Raw genomic sequence first — 13564 nt, forward strand, 5'->3', positions numbered from 1 at the left:
AAGGGAGGGAGAAAGAACATACTGGCTTTATGCAAGACTGATAGGAGGAGGTACTGTCTGAGCTTCCCTACCCAGCTCTAGTACACCTCTACCCCAATATAACGCGACCCGATATAACACGAATTTGGATATAACACGGGTAAAGCAGTGCTCCGGGGGGGCAGGGCTGCGCACTCAGGTGGATCAAAGCAAGTTCAATATATGGCGGTTTCACCTATAACGCGGTAAGATTTTTTGGCTCCCAAGGACAGCGTTATATCGAGGTGGAGATGTATTACATCTCTTTCCTTACCAGGCCCTTTCTTAGCTTGAGCCTGAAAAATACACCATATTGTGTGGAGATGCTTTGTAATATACAGAGATGGGGACTGGGCTGGGATGAATCTTATTTTTAAGGTTCATGAAAAGCTGAATACCAGTCATTGACAAGACTTGTCAGACTTATTCCAACAGAAGAGATGTGGCTGAAAAAAATCTCAATTATTTTTGAGAATTTTTTTTTAAAATATTTTTTCTAACTGTCCCACACATTGTTTGTTTGTTTGTTTTTTGATGAAAAACAGAGACCAAGATTTTATTTCTTTATTTTACTGAAAAAAAAACCCGCAACATTTTATGTTGCTTAGTTTCCAATTTTCTATTGAAAAATTGGAACATTTCTACCAAAATGAAAATTTCTCACTAACATTTTTCATTTCTCATGGGAAAAAAAATTCCCATGGGAGGTGTGGGTTTCCAAAAAGACTCAATGAGTGAATATTTTTGAAAAACCCATGCTTCGGAACTGGTTTTTATTTGGTCCTGGGGAACTGCTCAGCAGCTCTGAAAATCAGGCGTAAATCTATAAAACTACATTATAAAGCAATTTGTTAATGGATAAAAGTGCAACATACAGCACACATTTCATACACACTCGGAGACAGAGTGGCAAAATTAATGGACAGGAGATACACTGGTATAGCTAGTGAAAGCTCAGACTGCACACAGTGGTACGTGTTTCTTTAACTGGCATAAGAAAGAAGTGCTCAAAGTATTTAATGAAAATCAGTGGGGTTTTGGCTCCTAAGTCTCTTAGGTTCTTTTGAAAATTATATCCCTTGTGATTAAAGAAAGATTCTGAAGCCTGATAGAATTTGGTTTCCACCAGTCTTTTGGGGTCAACTTTCCATGGCACGGCAGGCTCTTAAATTTCCCTTTCCATTGCATTTTCATTAACTGGAGATTGAGAATGGGTCAGCAGATCTATACACATCTTGTATTCTCTCAGTCTATTTTTTTTACAGGATGTTGGATATCTAACCTTTTCTCCAATGGGTAGGTTTAAAACTAGGACCCATCACACAACAATAGTACATCCTTGCTCTTTACTGACCTTGCTGAGCTATCTGAAATTAATTCCCCGATCTTAGCTTTCAAAACCAGAGATTGAAAAGACCTATTAGATTAGACTATTACTAGCAACTAGAGACCCCAGCTAAGGGCCTGTCTACATAGGGAAGTTTTTCTGGAATAAGGTAAAGTGTGAATTTAATGCACTGTAGCTATTCCAGAATAACTCCTCATGTGGACACTCTCATTCCAGAATATGAGTGTCCACACAGGAACGATTCTGAAAGAGCTATTGTGGAATATCTTATTCCCGACTCCTTTGTGCCATGTAGACAAGCCCTAAGATCAGTACTCCTTTTGTGATAGATGCTGTACATATACCTGGTAAGAAGCAGTCCCTGCCCTGAAGAGCTTACAGTCCTAGTAGACTAGACAGAAGAGGTTGTACTAACCCCATTTTACAGATGGTGAATTAAGACACAGGGAGATTAACTGACTTGCCCAACATTAATAAAGAGAGTTGAGATAGATCCAGCCATTGAACCCAAGTCACTTGAATCACAGCCGAGTGCCATAATCACAAGACCACACTTCCTCCCAAATGACCACCCCCATTCCATCCCCTTGCCAATGAAAGATTGCACCATACCACACATTTTCTAGTGCTTTTAAAGCCCTAATTAATGGGACTTCCAAAACTTTCTTTGGGAGCGCGTTAACAGCCAAATAAATCTCACTGTCATGAAGTTCATCTGCTTAAATTTCCACCTTTCTACTTTCATGCCAGTTACCCTGTATTCCCCACTAAATAATTCCTTTCATCCTTTTTATGTTTTCACTCTTTGTACATTGATACTAGAGTAACAAGGACTGGATAACAGTTGTTGCTTAGCCAACCTATTCCCATTTTGCCAGGTTAGTCTTACTTCATAATTCACTCCCTCTTGTTATTTTTGCTGATATTTTCTTGAACTTCTTCTGATTTGGCAATATCTTTCTGGCACCTGGAACCGAATGCAATAGGCCAGTTACACCAGAGCCATATAGGGCCTGATCCAAAGCTCAATTAGGTCAATGAAAAGTCTCTTATTACCTGCAATGGACTTTGGGTCAGACCCATAGATGAGAACTATCACCTCCTTGCTCTAATCCTCCTAGATCCCCATTCAACATTTTGCTATATTATGCCCATACTTCTAATATTTCTAATTCTCTATGTATTATTTCTCTGTCCCCGCCTATTGTTCATAAAGCTTCCAGTGCTCTGACACCATCATCTAGAGTTTTGCTCTTTATGTAGGCTGCTAATGTTCTACTAACCACACTATAAAACCATAGCGTACTATAAAAATGCTGACACCAGCACATCTAATAGCTTAGGTTGGCATCCTGAGTGGATCTAGGAGTAGAATTACAAGCTCTAGGACTATGGGAATTGCTGGATCAGACTCATGGTCCATCTACCCTTTGAATCCTATGTCTGACAGTGGTCAGCATGAAGTGCTCCGAGAGGAAGGTGCAAGAAACCTTGCGGTGCACAATTACGGAATAACCTGCGCAAAGGACAGGAGTTCTTTCTAACCCCGAGAGTTGGTAGCTGGCTTACGCCCTGAAGCATGTGGGTTTATATCCCGTTGAACCTTTTTTAACCCTATTTAGTGTAACTGGGGATATTATCATCCAAATTCTCTACTGGCGTAAATCAGCACAGATTCATTGACTTCAAAGGAATTCTGCCCATGTACACTAGCGGCTAATTTGACCCTACGTGTCTAAACCTTTTAAAATATTTTATGGCGATGAGTTCCACAGGTCAGTCATCCCTTGTGTAGAAAAGTGTTTTCGTATATTCATTTACAAGTTGTTGTCTTTCAGTTTCATTTATTAATAGTGGCAGTAGTTATTGTATTATGGTAGTTCCTAGGAGCCCGAGTCATGGGCCAGTACCCCATTGTACTAGGCACTGTACACACACACACACAACCAAAAGACATGTTCCCTCCAAAGAGTTTACAATATAATTGCAGGTTCCTTCGTTGTGTTATGAGAGGGTAAATAAGAGCACCCAATTACCTTCTCTATATTGTTTGTTATTCCATATACCTATAATTTATCGCCTCTTGTTCATTTCCTCTCTCAAATAAACAATATGGATGGATCCCTCGGAGCCAATGTTTGAAGTTTAAGTGATTAATCCCTTCCTATGAGTGAAGGGACAGCGCTAAACCGTGAGATTTATATATTGAGTCAATGGCCAAGCAATCCCTTGAGCAGGTAAACAGGTCTGGCACACAGGAAAGTTTTGGAAAGAGTTAAAAGGAGGAGCTCTTTAATGATCTGAAAATCAAAAAGGAATCTTACAAAAAGTGGAAACATGGGTGAACTGCTAAGGAGGAGTACAAAAGAGTAGCACAAGCACGCAGAGACAAAATCAGAAACGTTAAGGTACAAAATGAGTTACACCTGGCAAGGGACATAAAAGGCAAGAAGAGGTTCTTTAAATACATTAGGAGCAAGAGAAAGATGAAGGAAAGTGTAGGTCCTCTACATAGCGTGGAAGGAGAGCTAATAACGGATGCCATCGGGAAGGCTGAGGTGTTTCATGCCTATTTTACTTCAGTCTTCACTAAAAAGGTTACTGGTGACCAGATACTCAACACCATTTATATTAACAACAATGGGGAAGGAACACAAGCCAAAATAGGGAAAGAACAGGTTAAAGAATATTTAAATAAGTTAGTTGTATTCAAGTCAGCAGGGCCTGATGAAATTCATCCTAGGATACTTAAGGAACTAACTGAAGCGATCTCAGAACTGTTAGCAATTATCTTCGAGAACTTATGCAGGATGCGTGAGGTCCCAGAGGACTGGAGAAAGGCAAACATAGAACCTATCTTCAAAAAGGGGGAACAAAGAGGACTCAGGGAATTATAGACCAGACAGCCTAACTTCAATACCTGGAAAGATACTGGTACAAATTATTAAAAAATCAATTTGTAAGCATCTGGAGGATAATAGCATTATAAGAATAGACAACATGGATTTGTCAAAAACAAATCATGCCAAACCCACCTTATTTCCTTCTTTGACAGTGATACTGACCTAGTGGATGGGGGGGCGGGGGCCGGGAGGGAAGCAAAGCAGTAAATATGATATAGCTTGATTTTAATATGTTTTTGACACAATCCCACATGACATTATCACAAGTAAACTAGGGAAATGTGATGTAGATTAAATTACTGTAAGATGGGTACACAATGGGTCAAAGGACCATACCCAAAGAATAGTTATCAATGATTTACTGTCAAATTGGGAGGTCATATTCAGTGAGGTCCCACAGGAGTCAGTCCTGGGTTCAGTGCTATTCAACATTTCTCTGAAGAAATTGGATAATGGATTGGAGAGTATGCTTATAAAATTTGCAGCGGACACCAAGATGGGAGGGGTTACAAGCAAGCTGGCGGGCAGGATTTGAATTCAAAATGTCTTTGACAAATTGGAGAATTGGTCTGAAATCAATAAGATAAAATTCAGTAAAGATAAGTGCAAAGTTCTTCACATAGGAAGGAAAAATCAAATGTACAACTACAAAATGGGGAATAACTGGCTAGGTGGTAGTACTGCTGAAAAGGCTCTGGGAGTTACAGTGGACCACAAATTGAGTATGAGTCAACAACGTGACGCAGTTGCGAAAAAGGCTAATACTATTCTGAGGTGTATTAATAGGAATGTCATATGTAAAGCAGGGGAGGTAATTGTCCTGTTCTACTCAGCACTGGTGAGATTTCAGCTGCCTCCCCATTGTGTCCATTTCTTGGCACCATGCTTTAGGAATGATGTGGAGAAATTTGAGAGAGTCCAGAGGAGAGCAACAAGAACGAGCAAAGGTTTAGAAAACTTGACCTATGAAGAAAGGCTAAAAAAACTGGGGCATGTTGAGTCTGGAGAAAAGAAGACTGAGAGGATACCTAATAACAGTCTTCAAATATGTTAAGGCCTGTTATAAAGAAGACTGTGATCAACTATTCTCCATGTCCACTAAAGGTAGGACAAGAAATAATGGGCTTAATTTGCAGCAAGGGAGATTTAGGTTAGTTATTAGGAAAAACTTCTAAATACAAGGTTAGTTAAGCTCTGGAATAGGCTTCTAAGGGAGTCTGTGGAATCCCCATCATTGTAGGTTTTTAAGAACAGGTTGGACATACAGCTGTCAGGGATGGTCTAGGTTTACTTGGTCCTGCCTCAACACAGGGGGCTAGTCCTGATCATCTTTCAAGGTCCCTTTCAGCCCTATATTGCTATGATTCTATAAATTAGAAGATAAAAAATGTAGAAAATTGATAAGAGAAGCTGAAGACGTCAGGGAAAAATCCATGGCTGGCAGGGTTAAGGACAGTTAGGAGTTTTAAAAGTAATTTAGGAACAAAAGAAATCCTAGAAATGGTATAGGCCCATGATTAGATGGAGATGGTAACATTGTTAATAATGATGCCGAAAAAGTAGACACATTCAATAAATATTTGTTCTATATTTGGAAAGAAGCAAGAGTGATATACTCCTATCACACAAGGATAATGAAGTACTTTCCAGTCTATTAGCAACTAAGGAGGATGTTAAACAAGTAGGGCAATGATTTTACCTCTGTATATGGTGAGACCAACACTGGAAAAGTGTATCCAGTCCTGGTGTTCACATTTTAAGGAGAATGTTGAAAAATTGGAAAGGATGCAGAAAAGAGCCAGAAAATGATTTGAGGGCTGGAGGAAATGCCTTAAAGTGTCAGATTTAAAGAGCTCAATCTGTTTAGTTTATCAAAGTGAAGATGGAGAGAGGTGACTTGATTACAGTGTATACATACCTTCACGGTCAGAAAATACCACATACTAAAATACTCTTTAATATAGCGGAGAAAGGCAGACCAAGAACTGAAGCCAGACAAATTCAAATTAGAAATAAGGCGCAAATTTTTAACAATGCAGGTGATTAACTATTGGAACAAAATCCCAAGGGAAGTGGTGGATTTTCCATCTCTTGATGTTTTCAAATCAAGATTGGATTCCTTTCTGGGAAATAGGCTTTAGCTAAATGCAAATAATTGGGCTCGGTACTGGGGTAATGGGTGAAATTTAATCGTCTGGGTTATAAAGCAGGTCAGGCTAGGTCATCTAATGGTTCCTTCTGGCTTTAAACTCTAAGAATCTATAAATTCCATCTGCCATTGTGTTGCCCATTCACCTACCTTTGTTAGGTCCTCTGAAAGTTCTTCACAGTCTTCTTTGGTCTTGACAATCTGAAATAATTTTCATCTGCAAACCTTCACCACCTCGCTGTTCATGCTTTTTTTCAGTTAATTAGATAAATGTCTTAAACATCCCAATTCCTGCTACACAATCTGCATGCACGCCCCTGTTAACCTTTTGCCATGTTGAAGACTGATCATTTAACTCTTCGTTGTTCGGCTCCTAGCTAGTTGCTGGTCCATGGCAGCACTTTACTTCTCACCCGAGGGGTGTTTTAATTTCCTTAATTCTTAATTGTTATTATTTATCGGCATTGAAGTAGTGCCTACGGGGTCCCAATCACAGACCAGGACCCCACTGTGCTAGGCACCGTACAAACACAGAACAAAAAGTCAATCTCTGCCCTGAAGAGTTTACAATCTACAATGAGAGACAACAAGACACCTAGGTGTTTTATATTTCTATTTTTAACTATCGTTTCAGCCAGTTTTCCTGGAACGTAAGTAAGTTTGGTTGGTCTGCATGACCTAGAGACTGCCTCGTGCTCACTGACAGGTGGGTGCATACGGATTACAGGAATCCCCTGGGTCTGGTATCTAAATACTGGTTCACCAAAGAACGCCATGCAAGGTCTCTAATGAAAGCCTGTGTCACACTGTTCATCATAATGATTGCGCAACATATGTACGGATAATATGTAAAGAGTTATGTGTATAGACTGAAAATTATTTTCTTAAGGTCTGTGACTTGAGGTTGGTCACCAGAAAAGTTGAGAGACAGGTTTCTTTCAGACAAAATATGTTTATCTCTGTCTTTCTGTCTACATGTAAATTGGGTAATGTATGTTTCACCTGAGCAGCCTGCTAATCAAATGAATGCAAAATCTCCAGGGGAGAGCCTCGACAGGAAAACACTGGCAGCGGGGTTATGCTTTTACAAGGGCAGACAATAGATTTTTTTTTTGGACTATAACTGTAGAGACAGAAACAACCTCTGGATCATCCCACTGAAGTGGTAAGAGGGCAGCATCCTCTATGCACACACACAGTGTCCGGAGGGATGGCAGGCCAGCAAATTAAGCACAAGGTTTTGACAGTGAAGGCAATTAACCACTGGGAACAACTGACCCAGGGGTGCGGTGGATTTTTCCATTACTTGGAATCATTAACTCAAGGCTGGACGTTGCATCAACCACAAGTTATTGCGCAGGATGCAGGGTGAAGTTCTAAGGCCTGCGCTATGCAGGAAGGTCGGAGCAGATGCTCACAATGGCCACAAAATCAGTATTTTTGTTATCTCCCCAGGGCCCAGTGGGGTGGTGAGATTTGTCACGGCTTTGTTAGCAGTTCAAAGCATTGGATAAAGTGAGGTGGGCTTGATAGGGGTTGGTCATTTCACTGGTGAGGGTAAGGCCTTGTCAGTGGACACCTAATTAATGTTCACCCCGTCAGAGTGCCCCATTCCACCTAAGGAGGGGGAGGGGAGACTTGCACACTCATGAGCTTGGGTCTCCAAAGATGATGCTGCTGAGCTATCCAGAGGAGTTACTGGTGCTGAAATTACAGGACACTCCCTGGGACATTGCCCTGCAGACAGAGACTAAAAGCTCCACTCCCAGATTTAATTTCTGTTCATTATGAAAAGTCGCAGCCAGAATCTGAGTGCATTGTACTTAGTTTTAGCTGCCATCCGGCATTGCTCTTCTATTCCACTATTTCATAACATGTATTTGGTTTAGCAGAGAATACTGGGCCAAATTCTTTTCTCAATTACACCAGTGCAACTCTGGAGTAACTCCACTGCGTATAGTTACTTCAGGTTTATACTAGTGTAACTAATCAGAAGCTGCCCCACTTACTTTATATTGGACGACAAACTATAGTTCACTTCGAACAGTGAAGTGCCTTCCTGGTTTAGGCAATTGACACCATGCATACGGCTGCAAATGATTGTAATAAGATTGCTCTATTTCTCCACTTGGATTGCAAAGTACAACTGATCCTTCCAAACCAGTCTGAAAGTCTTCCTTTGGTTTAGACTGGGAGAGAGGTCACTTTACACAGTAATCTTCCATAGTGCAGATAAGTCACCTGCTTCTAAAAACAATACCACAAACATAAAATATGATGAGGGAAGCCACTAGTGATATTCATTTCTGCTGCTACAGTTAACTGATAGAAATGTCATTATGGGCCTTAGTCCAAAAAAAAAAAAGAGAAGGAAATGAGAATCAGAGGGAATAGTGAAGCTGTATAAATCATTCAGAAGTATTTAAAAACAAGTTTCTCGGTATCAGAATCTACTGGTTGATGCCTACGTCGTGAACCTGCACTAAGCATATTCATAAATGACTTGTAAATTATATATATCTATATGTGTTTCAGTTTGAAGCCTTTGAAAAATATTTTCTATCTAGTACTACAGTTTGTCTACAAATCCCCGTCTTTTTCCCATTAAAATGCCTCCATTGTGTCTCTGTAGTTACTGCCCTTCTTAAATATCACGGCATTGTGAGTAGCTGCCTCTATATCCATACAATAGGAAGAATCAAGAGCACATAGATAAACCAATGCTGTAAACTTTACACACTCAACAAGTCCTCTTTGCAGACAATTAGGGCCAAAAGATAAATATTGACACATTAGACTATTTTCTCAATTTGTTTTTGTTGATTGTCTGCGCAATCTGATGGGGCAAAATTCCACTTTTCTGCTATCTGAGCTTCTTGGCTAATAGAAACAAATAAAGTAAAGGCTTCTGTCCACAATGGGTTAGGAACATCTATTGTTGGGAAGCACTAATCGGATTAAATTGGCTCCTAGTTCTATTGCTGGGGGCTAACTCATTCCAAAATTTTTCACATCTCAAGGGGATGTGTCATTGTTGCTTTTTCACTATTTAAATCTGATGGATAGAAAGAAATAAGTAAAGGCTTGAGATTACAGCAATGCCTGCTGCAATGTGAACAAAGAACAGGGATGAGTGCAAACGCACAAATATATAACACTGCCGTTAAACTCACTTCAGGGACAGAGCACCGGTTTTGTACAGTGCAGCTGAATCCCATTTTCATGGCTGGAATTTGTTAGTCACAAGGGCACATTAAGAAAAAAAAATGAGTGAATATGTAAATAATACCGAAGCACCTTTTAAAAAAGCAACGTAGAAGCTACTGTTTAGCATGAATCATGATATGCTTCCCTCTGTGTATATTTGTAGAAATATCAGTTAAATACTGCTAATGAAGGAGAAAAGGTAAAATGCTGTTTTCTATTTCAGGTTGTTTTCTATTAGCATTTTAATATGTATCCATTGCATTAGCCCCTTAAAAGAAACAAACACATTCATGCAAGTGACAATTTTAGTTAGTCAAAATAGACAGCCTTAAATAATGTCACTCAACACTACATTTGGACTGAAGCCTATGAGTCATGAGGTACATTTTTGCCTACAGTCTGATAATTTTCAAAGCTATTGGCAACCTGGGAATTTTCCTTCCTTATCACTAGGGCTCAGCTAACTTCACTAACACTAATCAGAGCTGGAATCATTCATTCAAGGATTGCATGATCATGTTTTTCTTTAGCAGTGACAGCTGCCTGAGCCACATTAGCAATGCAGATGAGTCAGCCTAATAGGTTAATGCAGAACACGCGAAAATTAGGTTTAATCCCCAGTGAAATAATCTAACATTTTCACATTTCTTGATGTTGGGATAGAGACATTGGTAGTGACTCAATTAGATGTAATGTAGATCAAAGCAAATTTACCTTCTGGCTGAACCTTCCCAATAGTTTAGATAGAAGAATATAAGGGTTCTTTACTAATTGGGGAATGGCTGTAGGGGAAATTATTTTAAAAGCATGTATAATGCAAGAATTGCTTTTCAGCTTTAAACCAAATAATTGCTGTATTTTACAAACTCCCGTGTACACAATTTAGCTGGATACCAATGTTTTGTGCTCAACACCTACAAACTTATCTCTCTTTTCAGTGCAATGCTTTTAAATGAAAACATTTGGAATTAAAAAAAAAATAACTCTATTCATTTTTAATGTCCCATACTCAAATATCACCACTGGGGTTTGAAAGAGCTCGTATTATAAGGGAAGCATAAAGGAAAAAGCCAGTGTGTTTCTATCTAATGTTTTCATTCTTGGGGAATAACATATCAAACAGCAATCTCTTTCAGTCATAAAGGAAAGGAAACAAAAAATTACATGCCCTCAGTTGCCAAATTATTTTTTGCCTTGACATCTTAATTCTTAATCCTTGTGTGTGGTCAAATCAGTCTACTATAGACAACCAATCAAGCAATTATTCCTAAATTATATTTGCCCAACTCACATTGATTGGTTATTCTTTTCTTATTGGGTAAGCTCATTAATTCTGAGCAGCTTGCTTATTATGCTTTCCACATCATTTTCTTTCTGAGCCTATCTACTCACACCAGCCTGCTGATGTTTCAAGATGCCATACAGAAAAAAGGCCTAGTGATCTATTGCATTGTCTCTTCCAGCAATTACAATTCACATTGCTGATTAACTTTGATGTGAAAACTAATGAGATAAGGCAAGTTATCAAGGCGGACCTGATCGTCATCTCATTTATACAGCATTTGCCATCGGTGAATGACAAAAACTAATGAAGATGTATCTGACAGCAGGCTGAGCTGAGACAGAATTTCGTTTCTCATCAGCAAGTGCTTTGCTTCTAATTCATCAGTCTATCTGAAACATGTTGAAATTAGCTTAATAATGAAAACACTTCATCTAAATGGACAAATGTTTACATTAAAATAACTACATGATAAATAGATGTTAAAGATTTTATGCCATCTTGAGTCTAAACAATAGAGTAAAAATATGTTCTAATATTCACTAAATCATTCCTATGAAAATTCAATATATGCTATTATACTCATAACTGAATGTTCCCCTATTTATGGTTTAACAAATGGTGTCAGATTGTTGTTGTTTTTAAATTTACTGTTAGGACAGCAATAATTTACTTCCATGAGATGGTAGTAAGAAGAGAAACAGACGTAGATGCTGGTTAAAGTTTATGAGAATTGTTCACACGGTGTTTCTCAATAAACTATTAAAAAAATTAAAAACATACCTTAGAACCATAACATTCCCAGATGTACATTTTTGCCACTCTTGTAAATCAAAGACGCATATGCTAACGTATACTGTGCCCTAACAACAAATTTGAAAGATGTACAAAAAGTATCTATATTTCTCCAGACACTAAAACACAAAGGACACACTGCAACTCATATAAATACATCAAAATTTCTTGACCAAGGTACTGTGTCCAAAAAGTTTAATATAATGACACAGTCTAGTTTAGAATTGTTCCTGATGAAATATAAAGGCAGACAGAATTAGTCCTGTTTGTCAATATTGTGGTTTCAATATATTTATTTCTGAGAGAAAATTTCATATTTGTGGTGAACATTTCCAAATGTTTACAATATGCCTAAATATGATTCCAATATGCTTTTGTATCTGGAACAAAATATTCTCTAATACAGTGGTTTTCAACCTTTTTTCATTTGTGGACCCCTCAAAAATTTCACATGGAGGTCCGGACCCCTTTGGAAATCTAAGACATAGTATGCAGACCCCCAGGGGCCCACGGACCACAGGTTGAAAACCACTGCTCAAATCATATGAGATTAAAGGTACTTTTTATTATAATAGAAAAATGAATGTTTCTTTAAAGCAGAATTTTGCCAGAACTGTGAAACTATCTTTTTACAAAGTTTTTGGTTTTTTTAAATGAATCATTGATGCCTAATAACAAATACAGCTGTTAAAAGAGCCTTCTCCATTACTGTGATTTTTTCCTCCTCTGTAATAAACATATTGATAGTCTATACTGCTGTCTCCTCAAGCAAAATAAATTTTTAATACCTGAGTAACATCAATTTCAGCAAGTGAGAGAAAGAAGCAATTCTAAGTGATTAACAGTTAACATACAGTGACATCAAAAATCACAGTAATTCCCAGAAAAGCTTCATGAGATTAAAATAAATAAATAAAAATGAAAAAATGAGCCCAAAATCATGATGGGATTACTAAAGCTAAAATCAGATCAGTGAATCACTTTTAGTGCAGTGGTTTCTGAAGTTGACACAAAGTTAAGAATACTGACTGTTATTGTGACATTGATATAAAACCTGGAGGATTCTTATTGTTTTTAGAGTATCAGTTCTAGACAATTTTTGTTTTATCAATCTGGTCAAGACATACTTTACCAGCTTTTCATTTGCGATCCAAAACTGAAACACAAGGAAGACAGGTTGACATTGTTTTTCAAGATTAGCCCAAAGTACCTACATCCTGAGATAGTTAAAGGAAAAAAACCTGTTTTAAAGCCGTGGCAGCAAATTGCTATTCCAGTGCTGGATTAAATGTAAAAGCTCTTCACAGAACTGAAGATGAATCTATATATTAGAAGAAAAACCAGAAAAGTACTTGTTCAAGAGCTAAAGGCACAAGTGGAAAGTTGACTTCAAAGATTTTTTTTAATAGTCTGTTAAGTTTATAAAATCAGTCAAGATGTAGAGAGAAGATTGCATTACCTTATTCCCACTACACATAGAAGCATAATGCTAACACAGGGATTATTTTGGTTGAGTAATAGAATTAAACAAGGCTGCAACAATGAATACAGTCCATTAAATGAAATGACTGCAACTACTTTTCCTCACCCACCCTCAGAAAACAAAGAAGTATGTTTTCCATTTCACCATCTTTCTTTACACTCGATGAGAACATTTTGTCCCACCTAGATTTCTCTTTTATTTCCTATTTTAACTCTTTTGCACAAATATGCAAACACATTCACCCCACCTTCGTAACAAGCATTTTCACTAGAACTATCCAAATGCTAATTACAATGGTCAGGATGTTAGTATTTTTCCTTAAACGTATACCTAATAGATCCTTGTGTTCTGATGGTCCCAATCTTTTCTATCTGGAGAT

The sequence above is a fragment of the Terrapene carolina genome, unplaced genomic scaffold, assembly GCF_002925995.2.
Source record: "Terrapene carolina triunguis isolate 2854851 unplaced genomic scaffold, T_m_triunguis-2.0 Scaffold132, whole genome shotgun sequence".
Lineage (NCBI taxonomy): Eukaryota > Metazoa > Chordata > Testudines > Emydidae > Terrapene > Terrapene triunguis.